The sequence below is a fragment of the Vidua macroura genome, chromosome 8, assembly GCF_024509145.1.
Source record: "Vidua macroura isolate BioBank_ID:100142 chromosome 8, ASM2450914v1, whole genome shotgun sequence".
NCBI lineage: Eukaryota > Metazoa > Chordata > Aves > Passeriformes > Viduidae > Vidua > Vidua macroura.
The window spans coordinates 14,890,407-14,904,838 of record NC_071578.1 but is presented as its reverse complement, the minus strand read 5'-3'; the positions used below and the strand labels follow the sequence as shown (position 1 = coordinate 14,904,838).

The window sequence follows — 14,432 nt, the reverse complement described above, 5'->3', positions numbered from 1 at the left end:
CATTTCCAGGGGACCTTAATGCAATTTAAGACCCATTTACAAGACATCACACTCACACAAGCTAAGTGTAGCTTAAATGTGATTTCAAGATGCCAGATCTACAGTACTGTGCAAAAGTAGTCACGAGGCTGGATTTCAGAATGAATTCACAGTTTGTCTACACCATTTTACTCATTAGAGCATTTTTGAGGCAAGCATTATAGGGAGACTCAGACAAGCTCCTGGGCATTTGGCCAGGCACTGTGCCTACCTGCCTCACAATATTCCAACTGTCTTTGTGCTTACATTCCAAGAGTAACGTCGCAGACAGCAATTCTGGCACTGGCAGCCAGAGCAGAACAGTTAGAATAGCACTGCTTTACAAAACACAAGATAAGGAAATCTCTACTTAGTACCAGAATTCTATTGATACTTCAAGCAGAAATATACCCAAAATATGTCCTGATATTCAAGACACAAAACCATATGTTTAGAAAAAGCAGTAAATAATCCTAAAGGTCAAGGAAGACCACAAGCTCTTTGTGGGATTCAGTCTGAGAAGGATGTATATACTCTCATGCATGAATGTGCAAAGAAAATTCTAGAGTGACTATAGAATAATAACAATAGTAATTGTACGTTGCTGAGCGAGGCTTACACTCTTTTATTTCACACTTTTGACTGAAGAGAATTTGCAGCTTGCAATCTCATATTTAACTAAAGTCAGGCAAAGTAATGCATGCCCCTATATACTGTTATCTAAAGAAAACAACTAGCAACAGCAATTGAGCAAAAAAAAGAAATCATACAAATTTGGCTCAGGACCAACTAAATTTAATGTAGTTTGTATACTCTGGAAACAAGATAGCACAAATAGGGACAGAAAACAATTCCTCACCTGACAAAAAAGTAATCAAATAGGAATGCAAAATTTCTGTTACAGAACTTCTATATGCCTAATACAATGGTTTCCCTTGAAATCTTGCACTTGTCAGATAGCATAACTTTATGTAATTATTTCAATTACTGTAGTTGTTCTTACAGCAACAACCAGAAAGTTTGTGTTATATATTCTGAAGTTAAATTATTTACATAGTTTTACAAAGTTTTGCCAGATTAGCAAGCATGACCATGTAAATTGATTTATAGAAATATTTATTTGTCATGAATTCATGGATTTGTTCATCTTCCCAGTGAATTAATTTACAATTAAATGCAACAAGAACTGAATATTGTAGTAAACTTCAGCAAAAGAAAAATTTATTGTTAATAAAAGAACACTTTTAACCCCTATAGCATTTTCTATTCAAATATTTGAAAGCACTTCATTAACATTTTACATAAACATACAAGATAGTAATTATCTCTTAATTGCTCAGGTTGTAGAATTGAGTCTCAAAGAAATCAGGTTATTTAAGTAATAACCATCATGCAGAAAGTGGCGTGCAGGCAAAAATAAAACCCAGTTCACTTGTGTCCTGGTCTGAAGCCTTATGCAAAAGATCGCATTTGTATTATCCTGTGCCTTGTCTTAACTAAACAGCTGAGGTACCCAAAACCACCTACCCACAAAGCTCTCTAGAGGAACCATGAGAACTGCTCCATACCTTTTCTGCATTCAGTCTCTGACCCACCTTCGTGGCCCTTTGCTGACTTGCAACGCCCATGTTGTTCCTGTACTGGAAAGCTACATCTGGGAACAGTATTCCAGCTGTGTTCCTACCACTTCTGGGTAGCTATAAGAGGCAGACAGCCTGCAGTACCAAGCTGGGGCATTCATGGTCTCTCATAGAGTCCATGATCCTGGTCCTGCTGGAGTGCTGAAAGTCCTTCTACAAGCCTCTTCAGAGAGATGGCTGACCAGACAATGGAAAATTTAAAAGGCAAATGCAACTAATGTTATGAAATAGCACTAGTATTCAAGCACTAACATCATACTTTCTTCACAGAATAGCACGGAATGGGCCTCTGTTTCTATTTGAAAGGCTGCAAACTCTTACTCTCTTAATTAAGTTGTCATAGTAGGATTCAGTGGTATTTCCGTCATTGATCTTTTAAATGAACATAGATCAACAACCACCTTCAGTCCCCATACTCTGGAAGCTTGGAATAAATCTGCAAGAACTCTCAAATATGAACGCAGATCTGAAGGAATATGATGATTACATACATACTTTATACAAGCTTCCACTCAGTTCCAGAATTTTGGGAACATACACCCTCTTATCCCTCTGCTGTCCACCAATGTCTACCCACAGTTCAGTGCTATGTGTTAGTGTTACTTAAACCAGAATGTTAAAATGTTATGAAATGACAGCTGCACAACTAAAAGGAGTCATACCATATGAGATGGGAAAATATCTAAATATTTACTAGCTATTTTTAATACACAGATATTTTGTTAATTCTCACATACATTTTCATAATTATTTGTATCATATGACATTTTCCCCCAAAAGGCTCTAAGATGTGCAAAGAAAGGCAAAATTTATCTGAAACTCTGGTGTGGAAGTCTATGTTTTGATTCAACAACTACTTTTTAGAATGCAGAAGTATGAAGACTCCTACTGAAGGTAGTATGGATTCGTAATGGCAGGACAGCCTCTAATGCAAACAAAACAACATAAAATTCCCCAGGACTGAAAATTATTTTTAGTAACTCCCCTGTAGATGAAAAACCAAGGAAGTGGAGAATAGTAGCACTCAGGACATTCCAGTCCTCTAAAAAATTGAAGTGTTTGCTTTGTATTTACTATCCCAAGACAGGACAGTAACCATAAAAATCTACATAGTTTCTTGTCTGATGAGATGCCCTAGATATTTATTATGTGATGCAGCTGGTGTCATTCCTGACCAATACATTTTGTGTTGAGAGATTTTCACTGACTAAGTAACAATATAAAGTAGCACACCTGTTATTACATAACAAGCCCCAAAACGCTCATTTCTACAGAGACCTGTAATTCTTAGGAAGCACTTCAGAAAAAAAAGTAATGAAAGCAGTAAAAAGTCAGTCTCTACACCACAGTAAAACCTTATGTACTGGTTTCAGAGAGATTAAATAAAACTATATATAAACTATAAAAAAAAAGCCCCTTTATGAGCTTATAAAACAGATGCTTACACTCCACAGACTATTTTTGGAAAGATACTACCACTGATATAGACAAATAAATAATTTTGAATGCCTACAAGAAATATATGATATGCATATGACCACGTAGAAGTTTTTGAGTTAATTTTCTCTTGAGAAATTTCTTTTTCAAGGAAGTAGTTAGAAGCAAACTCTACACAGCCTTGCAATGCAAAGTAAATTAGCTCTACATACTACAGAGTAAAAGGAGAGAGCAAATTCCTCCCCTAGGCTTCCCAGCAGCAGAGCAGCCATTCTGCAATCATTACTGTGGTCCATTGGCAGGAGCAGCCACAGCTGTTATACATTACCCTGAACAGGAACCTTGGACAGGAGATTCCTGTGATCAAAGGTTTAATGGGCATCTTCCCTCCCCCTTGAACTCATTAACTCCTTCTCCTCGCTGTTATGGGGCAGGGAACACTTAGAACAAGAAATTTCTTGTGGACAAGAAATGCAGAATTCCTTGCATGCTAAGCAATGGCATTTTCCTTAGTAAAAAAATTCTGTATTTACTGTCATGTCCATACAGAGGAAATGTGCCTTTTAAGCAGTATCTTTAGTTCATATCATCTTCATTTTCCCTTTATTTTTCTGTATAAGTAAAAATAGTTTTTGATGCCTACATACTTCTTTCTGCTGTATTCCGGCCATGTATTAGAAACGTGCTCTCGATAAATGGAATATTTAGCTAATCTTATTGCTAATCTGCACAAGCATTTCATACCCAATTCTATTCAAAATTTCTGTCAACAAAGCAGTTCTCTTTCAGATTTCAATCCTATTTTTCAATTATTCATTCTAAGAGTTTCCAATCATTTCATACCCTATACTCAGACTCTTTAGACTTTTTCTAGCTGATCTTGTAATTTCTAAGCAGTATCTTGGAAAATTTTCACTTGCCACCCTTTTATCAGTATTGGGCATGCCCTTAGAAGAATAATATTCTTTTTTCTCATTCAGGCTTCTATACTTTTTCTTCCTCCTGTCATAAATGCTGTACTCAATACATCAATCATGACATACTTCCCAGTCATTTAGCACGGTTCACTCAAGTCACTAGGTTTAGTTTATGAGCTCAGATTTTATTCTTTTAAATAAAAGGCAGTATCAATCTACCATTATGTATAGTACTGTGATAGAGTGTCCTCTCCTCATGCTATAAAACACTAAAGAAAGGACATACAAGTAAAAAATGGAGGCAGAGATGCAGCTGTGATGAATATATTTTCCTGCTATTCTAGAACAGGTGAGAGTCAGGACCTAACATAGACCATTACCCTTAGGTAAAGATAAAACCAAAGAAAAAATGAACCAATGCCACAGTAGGGAGCAGTGATACATCCAAGGCAGGTAGCAGGTAAATTACTCTTTTCCAGAGCAATTAACAAAAGCAGTCAAAGGCTAGGAAGTGGGGATGATGGCAAACCAACTACCCTAATGCTGTTATGTAAACAATGGAGGATGTGGATTGTCTAACAGGTTCTTCTGGAAATAGCCTCAGACAGGCTGAACAGGTGGGTAAGTATTGGTCAGGATTGCCATTTCAGTCCCTATTTGTACAGAAAACTTGGTCAAGAGTCAAGAGTTTGAATGAAATTTGCCTTAAAGCAGAGTTCTCAAATACTACAAAAGGAAGGAATTGCCACAATGCATTAAGAACAATGACACTCCAAAACCAGACTTCAACAAATTGAGGAAACAAAAGATAGAATCTCCTAGGCAAATATTCAAGGTTTGGTTTGTTCCTCAAAAAACCCTCAAAAAACTGAAACCTAGTTCTGGAGGCAGAAAAATAACTCATTCCAAACAGGAAGATAACAATGAAGTGTATGAAGAGACTTAAGAGTTTAAATTGAGATCTCTTGACTTATTCACATTTAAAAAAGGAATAGTACCAAGAGTGTAAACAATATCACCTATAAAGGAATTTTATCAATTCCTTAGGGAGATGATAAGTAATGACAAGTAAGGTGCATTAAGTAAATCACAAAAAAAATTAAAAGTTGCAAGTGAAAGAGGCACAGAAGGTTATTCATTGCAACAAAGAAGTGGAATCACTAATAACAGATAAATCTGGAACAATTTGGAAATTTTTTCTTTTGTCTTCAGAAAGCAACTACTTGTGACCAATCGATGGGAATAATTTTAATGAAATTAATATCAGAGTAGACAAAAAAGAGTGGAATGGAAAGAATAAAACCATATTTAGATTTGCATTTCAGCAGGACTTAGCAATCTGCTAGAGCTGTCATCAGCTGAAACGAGATTTTATGTTAGGCCTGACAACACATGGAAAAGAGAATTAAGGCAGCAAAACCAGTACTTGCACTTCATTTCCCTCCCCCTTATATGTATCTTGGGATTCACAGAATAGTTGACTAAACTGGGATAGCTGAAAACTTATTAAAAAAAATTTATTCAAAATTTACTAAAAAAAATATTAAAAAATCAATGTCCAAAGCACCTGGGATAACATGATAATAAACAGACAACACAGATTTGCCAAGAAGAAATCATATTAAACCATCCTAATTTAATTTTTTTTGGTCAGAGTAATTAGACTAGTGGATAAGAATGAAGAAATATTTGCAATGTATCTTAACCTAAGCACATAAGAGAAATACAATCTTGCTGAAAGTGCTAAAAGATGAGCTCACATGGGCTCAAAATAAGGAATGCAAAAAGCAGATTTTGACAGAAGATTATTGCAGGGAAGATTTCTGCTTGGATTCCAGAAAGCTTGATTGGGTCAGTCATCACTACATATTGTCATGAATGATTAAGACATAAAAGACATTGATATTCTAAATCATTTAAGAGCAGCTTATTCTAAAAACATATAAAATTATTTTGGTAAGTTCTGAAACAAGTGAAAAATTTCAGGAAAGGAAACACTATCAGAGTTTAAAAGAAAACATTTAACCATGAAAGTGAGATGTGTGAAAGTGGTTAATTCAACAGAAACAGAAAATTGTAAAATTTGGAATAAAGCATATGTCTGAAATTTAAAGAAGTGGAACTGTTGTGAAAATATTTGAAGGTCTTTATTTAAGAAATTGCAGAGGGCCTGTATCACACAAACATTTAAAAGTCTTTAGTTGTATTTAGGCTTATTAGATAATCTGATGACTTTGAGGCAACTCAGCATCTTCACCCAAAGCTCTCATGGGTCTTCATTAAAAGTGCTTAACATTATTCTGTTAACTTTTGAAAATTATCTCTGATTTTGAACATAAACAGACCTACCATTTTATAGCCATCCCTCTATTGCATGAATAAACTATCTGTATTCTCACCATAAAATATTTCAACCACTCAAAAAATAAATTCAATTTATCCCAGTTGCTGTGTAGGCGTTTACAAATTTGTGGCAGCTTGTGCACAAGTCTGCTCTAGAGCAAAAAACCTAACAAAATCAGAAGCAAAGATTATATATATTACAGATTTTGTTTCAATATTTTGATAAATTAGTTACAGCTCCAAAGAATATCTTAATGCTTTAAGAGGCACGTTCCACATAATGTTGTATAGCCTGCACATGGGAAAATGGTTCATACAACATCATTAGTTTGCCAAAAAATGGACTAGTCTCAATAGAGACAATTCTAATGAAGACCTTTTATTCAAATCAAATTTATGTATTTCCTGGCTATATTTTATAATCATACAGGTCTATCTTTCAAACGGTTACTTAGCCCAAATTAGTCTATGCCTCATTTCTGAGTACACACTGCTCAAGAAAAGGTAACAGGGAGAGGAACATTATTCCTACAGGGTAATAACACCCTAATCAACCATTTCTGAATAGCTAGTAAATATACTTTATTTCAGAAGCTTTATAATTCCTTTATTGCAAACCCCCTATTTATCAAAAACTAAAATATTTGCCTTTAAGAGGATAATATATATATATTTATATTGTTTTAACTCAGTGAAGCAGCATTATTTAACAAGTGGTATTTTAAAAAAGGGTCTTTGTCAATTCTTGAAAATATCTTCATAGGATTAGCTGTGCACTAGCTACATTTTGAGTTCTTAACCACTGTTAAGTGCTGCTTGGCTCTTTGATTACATTTCTGATAGGAGTCATCCTATAGGCATTCTGAGTTCTTCAAAGGCATGTCCTTGCTTCACTGGACTGAGATTAGAAAATAATTTTTTCAGTTTAAAAAAACCTCCATATTTTTTCTCTGGCTCCTTGTAACATCCTATGTAGTTTTGGTGCTAACTTTATTCAATTTTTATTTATAAATTTAAATGAAAACTGCATTTGTCTATCTATGTTTAATCATTATAACAGAGAAGCATCAAAGAATTCCTCTGAAGGTACAGATCCCTGTGAAAAATGCAGCACAGGACACAGATCTTGCTAAAACAGTGTCTCTGTTCCAGCTAACAAACAAGTCTGTGGGATTAAGGAGAGAGCCACTGGACAGACTGAATTCAATTCTCCTATTACTGAAAAAGACAACAGAATACAGAAATAAAAGTTCCTTAACTTGAGATAACAAGTAAGCAAAAGATAATTGAGAAGAAACTGTGCAACATCCACAATTTGGCAGTTAGGGTACATTTTAACAAATCCTGAACTCAACCAATGTTCCCATCATACCATATGGGTCCCATAGCTGGAAATTCACCAGCAGTGCCAACAGATGTCAAAAAGCTTTCAAAGTAACAGAGTTAGAAAAGATTGTATGTATTAACTTAAATCAATGTATAAACATGCCAAAATTTCTGAGTTCATCAGCTTTCTCTCTTCTCCTTGCACTTGCCCTATAGACTGTGAAAAATATACTGAAGCCCACATGAAAAATGAAGCTTGGGTATTTTCCATTGCAGGGCAGGAAAATGAAGATGCAACATGCTAAATTAAATCCTCTCCAAATGAGAGTTCTTGGAATAGAAAAAAAGGAAGGGGATTTAGCAACACCATTAAAAAAAAAACAACACAAAATCAACAGTGGTGGCATAACCTAAGCCGCATTTGATTCTGTGGGAAAGATTAAATGGAACAGAAATGTTGCATAAACAGTAACATTACATTAGGGGCATCTGAACTTTTCAACCTTTCTAACAAATCTTTCTGAGGAGGGGTGCATTCAGGCTGACAAAAAAAGTGCTGATTCCACTCTTTTTTGGCAAGCATCCAGGAATATTCCTCTTCATTCTTTATAAATGTTCCCTCCCATCCATGCCATGCAGACAAAACATATTCTGACCAGTTTAGTGACCTCAGATGGAACGGAATGGATTTGACACCAAGTGAAAGAAGATAGAAACAGTCCATATCTCCAATCTGTTTATTAAAATGTGGCTGTTGGCTCATACCATGAGAAAATATGGGAAGTTTGTCTGAAATAATATTATTTCCAAAAAGAGTATTTTTGTTTACTGCATACGTTATGTGAAAGTAAAATGTGCCAGTGAAATACAGTGATTAATCTAAAGAAATTAATTCTTTGGCATTTCTCTTTAGACTGGAAAAAATTACCTGTCATAATAAAATAATAAAAATATATAATAAATACATAAATATTATATATATAATAAAATAAAAAATACCATATTAAAATACAATGAAAAAAATACCTGCCTACATGGAAAATCAACCCAGAAGTCATTGCAGTGGTTTTATTTTTGCCCTCCTTCTGTGAAATGATTATGGTATCTTCTCAAGCGAATTAGATAAACACCAGTGTTATCAGGGGAATTTTTATTTACAAATGGATGCCTTTTGTTAGCAGTCTTCTGTGTATGGGACACTTGAGGTTTAGAATTTGTCAGTACTACAGAGTGGAAGACAATATGGTCAATAAGTACAGTCTTCCAGTATCAAAATCTACATTTTATTAAATAATCAGTTATATAGAATGAAGCAATTGTGATTTTCTTTTTTTCCTTTTAGATACAATTTAGAAGATTCAGCAGATGACCATTGGAGAAAACATTAAGGCTCCACTGCTACATGAAGCACAATTTCTAGTAACAATTTCTAGGTAAGAGTTTTAGATATTGTTTACTGGGACAATTTTCCTGGATACAAAAGACCACTGTCAGAGTATTCTAACCACATATACATAACTTATGGCCTATCAGAATGAAATGCAGTATTTTGCAGTTGCTTCTAAAATGAATTTGTCACAAGGTATAAAGAAAAACTTAGTCCACTTTTATAGAATAGCAACTGTGTTTTACAAAATGTTGAAACAACCATGTATCTGATACAAAACATATCACTTTCATGAAAGGCAGGCTAGAGAGCTAAAAGCATTCCACCTTTATAAAAGCAATATTAGTGATGTGAGTCAAGAGAAATAAAATATGAAGAGAGCTCATTTTGTCTCTTCCCTCTGGAACTGCTACACAGGTAAAAAGCCAATAACCTAAGTTTCATCACCTGGCTAACTGATGAATTATGTCAACACTACTTAGTCAACAGATTTCAACACATGGACAATAGAACCCTGAGAATCTGTGGACTAATTTCAAGGGGTCTCTAAGAAAGTGTTAAGAAAAACCTAATCATAGATACTGTATGTGATTAATAGAAGTTTCTTATTTGGGCAATATCACCAGTGAAACTCCACTAATATCCCAGGAACAAGAACAGCTGAACAATCACTGCTACTTGAACCTGAAGGATCACACAGGATTGTATATTGATGCTTCCACATTAAATGACATTAAAATTAATTACTGACTTAACAACTAGTAATGTAAATAAGTTAGCCTACGCTTTTCATTTTCTGATCTACTGAAGGAGAGCTGCAGTGCACCTTAAACGTATCTCTAACATGCTATCCAAATAAAATCACATATTCAGATTATACAAAAGAGTAGGACCTCAGCTGCAAGCAAATCATAATGAAATATCAGTGGAGTAAGCAATAACTCTTGCCTACAATAGACCATGACAGCGATGTTCCTTAAACCATGAATCTGTTCAGGAAGATATTCAGCAATAGTCAAGACTAAGCATAAATTTTTATACTTTTCCTGTCATCATACTTACATATATAGATATTTAAGTGTGTATATACCTGGGGTTTATGCATACATATATATACACACACACACATATATATATACATTTGAAAAGATCTTCAGTAAAGCTTCTCAGAGAGAGCTACACAAAAGCAAGATAATTTCTACAGAACTCAGGAAAAAGTGTATCACTGAATTTTTACCATATATTGCATTAGAGAGTAAGTGTAGCAACTTCAAATCCAGTGCAGCTATTTTGTAGTATTTGAAAGATTATATTTAGCTACTCATGTTAAATAGTTATTTCCAGAAGCCTACAAAAATTACACAATTATTATTTAATATCTTACTGATAGTCTTAAATTAATTTCTCTCACAGGATCACTATCAGCTTTCTTTAATTCCTAAAATAAGGAAAAATAAAGTATGTATGAGAGGCAGCTCCTTTGACATACTTGTAAATAGTCATGACAGAACTAAAGCAGTGCATATCACGCCTTTCAGTCAAGTATCACAAAGATACTGAATATTAGATCTTAGGTACACTATTTTGGAAGAATATGCACTATGCAATACTGAAAGTGCTGTAATTTTCATTAGCAACAGTTAAGACTTTCAGAAATCTCCTAATTGCATATTCAGGTAAAGTTTCTCAGCTGTCTTGTGCTAAAACTCATTTAACATCTGAATTTCACAGAAGTCCAGTGTTCTACTATATTTTCTAGTTAAGCTGTTAGTAGTAAAAAAAAGTACAGTAGTATGCCTGGCAGTCACAGATCAAATTCATGCTTTAAAGTCACATTTAAGTTACAATTCTGCCTTTTTTTTTTTTTTTTTTTTTTTTTTTTTTTCCTACGAAGAAAGCCCCTAATAACAACTCATTATAAGGTGTTCCCCTAGTTAAGACTGCACAAGAAAACTCGGAGCTGCAAACTGGAGGAGGCTGGAGAAATGTTCTGGGACACTTTCTCTTCAGGCCTGCCCTGTTCAAACACCCTTTCCCAAGCCCTTGCTTTTAGCCACTGCCAAAGATTACATAACAAATTGATCAGTCTTTAGTCTCGGTGTTCTTCATCCTTCCCTGATGGTTTGGCGTCACTTAGTTAAGGATGAGATTTATACAGTTGAAACACATCAACAAGTATCTTTACAGAGCCTTGGGAATTCATGGGCTAAAGCCTACGTGGACAAATGATAACAGGACACTTAAAAGATCTCTATCCTACCACAGGGTATGTACAGGGTATGGTTCTCAAGACATTCAGGAGGATATTCTGTTGTGAAGGAGTTGAGGCTGTTTTCACTTCAGGCTGTTCTGGTTTTACTGCCAGCCCTGTCCAGTGAAGATAAACATGCCCAGACCATGGCTGTGACACTCAGGCATGTTCCCAGTTGACAGACATCATTATAGTGCTCTGGACTGCATTTGAGGAAGGATGTAGATATAAACACATTATCTGTTAAATAATTTCTGAGTGAAATGTGGCTATGGAAACCATATGCAAAAATTGCAAAGAAGATTGCAGGTAGATTTAATTTTTTGGAAGAAAACTAATGTTGGTATATTTAGACTACGGCATTAAACATAAAACCCTTACTTTTCTTCTTTTTTTCTTACTGACAACCTGTTACTGCTTTGATTACAATTTCCTTCCCTAGACACAGAACCACATGCTCCAGTCAGCAGTATTTTTACAAAAGTGCTTAGAGTCCAGGAAAAAGTTCAGTTTCTAGCTACATTTAAAATGTGTGTATGCCTGCACTTGACTTTCTCAGCATTGACTTCTGCAGCTCTTTCTTTTGAAGACTTGATCAGTCTGAACCTCCAGGTAAATATAGTATGCTTTTAACTTCCTAACCATTCAAATATGCGACTGAAGGTCGAGCCTATTAGACTTGCTTCAACTCATACCAATTATCCTCCCTATTGAAGGTGATGTAACTATGATTCCAGCTAATTAAGTCCGTAATATTGAGATAGAGTGCTTAATAAGGCTCAACACAGACAAATCAAGTTAACTCTGTCAATCTTCTTTGCTTTAATGCATTTTGTTATACAAACATTCCAGCAGCCTAAAATTTGTTGATTTGTATTTGGGTGCCTTTTTCTGCTAGAAATAGGAAAATTTGCTCCTCTTATGGTAAAATATCCTTCAGTGGCATTGAACTAAATATATCCTAATATTGAAAAAGGCAAAGCCTATTTTCCATTCCAGAGAAAATTTATCACCTGTAAATAAGAAAACCAGAGAAATATCCTCCAAGCAGCATCTGGTTAATAACGGCAAACAGGGAAATATCTATTCAGTCATTCTTAGCAATCAGTGTTAATTTTTACTGTCTCTGCATAGCTGTAGATAATCACATTCCTGTTAATTTACAGCTTTGTTCTAATCCTTAATTTAAAACTCTACTGAGATTTTTTTTTCAGTACCTCGACAATCATTTGACAATCTGTGAAGTGGCAGAATAACAGTAGTAAACCTGAGACCTAGGTTTTGTCCAAGGGTGAATATTCAAGGTAGAAAAGCAAGGAAAATTCCTAACTAAAGGGGCATCCAAACAAATGCCTCCATTGGAGGGTGGCTGGTCACACCTTAGCCTGTAGTCATGCAATCCTCCTCCATCTTCCTCGTCTCTGGTCACATCATCTAAAAGGATATAGATGCTGAAATTTGGAAAAGCTGGGAGTGATTTTTGTTCCTTTCAGGGGATAATTAGGAAAACTGCTGTATGTTTTCTTTGTTTCAAAGCACAGGAATGAGCAAAGCCAAGTTAATAAAGCAATTGCAAACAGCCTCAGCTCTGCTTGAAATACACAACAGAGGTGAGCTGGACCACAGCACTTATCTGTGTCTTATGCACCTGCCAGAGTTTTAAAGTCGGACATTGTAAGCTACATTGTAAGGTACAGTTAAAGCTTTTTGAGACTGAAATGGAAACTTTGAATTAGGAAACAAATTCAGAATAAACCTCAATTTAATATTCAGTGTAAACACAGAGACATAATTTTAATCTTTGCCAATGGAACCTCCACTGATATAAACTGATTAATTACCAGTATATGCAAGTTAGAGTTGTGATTCTAAAAATCTACTGTGAACCTATATCTAACACTGGAAATTCTCTTAATCTAAAAAGTATGAATTTAAACATCACTAGGACAAGTATTTTCATATATTTTCATGATGTCTGCACAACAGTATTAATGTTAAATATTACTATTCTGGTAATTTCTAACTGACAAGGCAGGACTCCATGCTGCCTTACCCATTAGGGATGTTATTTAGCTGAAGGTAAAAAATGAAATATTAATAATTATATCTTCTAAACATAAATGTACTGCTTCAGTGGTCTTCAGTTAAAGTACAAGGAGTACAAAACCCTTCTATCAAGATTTCTATGCCAAATTAGCATTCAACCCTTGCCACTAGGACAGTGCCATTAATTATTCTTGGACAGCACAACAAAGACAACAGGTGCTTGTAGGAAGGTCATACAAAAGGCTTCACATGGAACTAAGAAGCAATTGTTACAATAGTGAAAAGCAATATACAGTGTGAAGAACTTGCTACTAAAGAAGGGAAAAATAGCCAGTATTCCCAAGAATATCTTAGGCTTTTAGATTAAACGTACTAGTAAGAAAAATCTAAGGAAAGATGTGACAAGCTGATCCAACTCCAGGAAGTGAAATGTTTTATACCGATATCTCAACTTTGACTTCTTTAACTGGCTTTAAGCACAATTTTATGTACAGAAGACAAACAAAAGGAGGAGAACACCTCCCTCATTTCCTAAGCAGTGAGAATAGTTAATGACAGCACCAACTACTACATAGTATGGGGCTGCTAAAATCCTAACAGTAATTCTAATCTCTGAGTGTAAAAACAAAAACAAAACAAAAAAACAACAACAAAAAAGCAAAGTGAGATTGTCTTAAAACAAGTAAATAAACTTCTCCTCCTTTATATACAAAATAACATCCTTACAATTGTGTCTGCTGTCCTCCTCCAGGCAAACCACTTCTAAAACCATTAATATTAAAGTGTGAAGTTCAGTTGAACTGATTTCAGCAGATAAGTATTTTTAAAAGTAAAATACCCTTGTCCTAGTTTAGATGAGTTTCTAAGTTTGAACCAAGGTATTACACCTTTCCTCAAGGCTCCTGGGACTCCTGAGATGGGAGTGCCACCAAAAAAATGCAAGTCTATCATGTGGAAAAGTACAGATGTCCTTATGGAAGGAGCCCCTATTAAGATCTGGTAAACCCTTCTTCATTTGAAATCTTGATCATTCTGTGAATTAATGTGATTCAAGTCACAGCAAAGGA

At 35.0% G+C, this 14,432-nt stretch overlaps 1 protein-coding gene across 1 annotated transcript in view; it reads right to left on the bottom strand.

Moving 5' to 3' along the window:
- The window catches only part of LOC128810668 (adhesion G protein-coupled receptor A3-like), a 256,002-nt gene that overhangs the window by 72,146 nt on the left and 169,424 nt on the right, over positions 1–14,432 (bottom strand). The gene's annotated exons all lie outside the window — the stretch shown is intronic.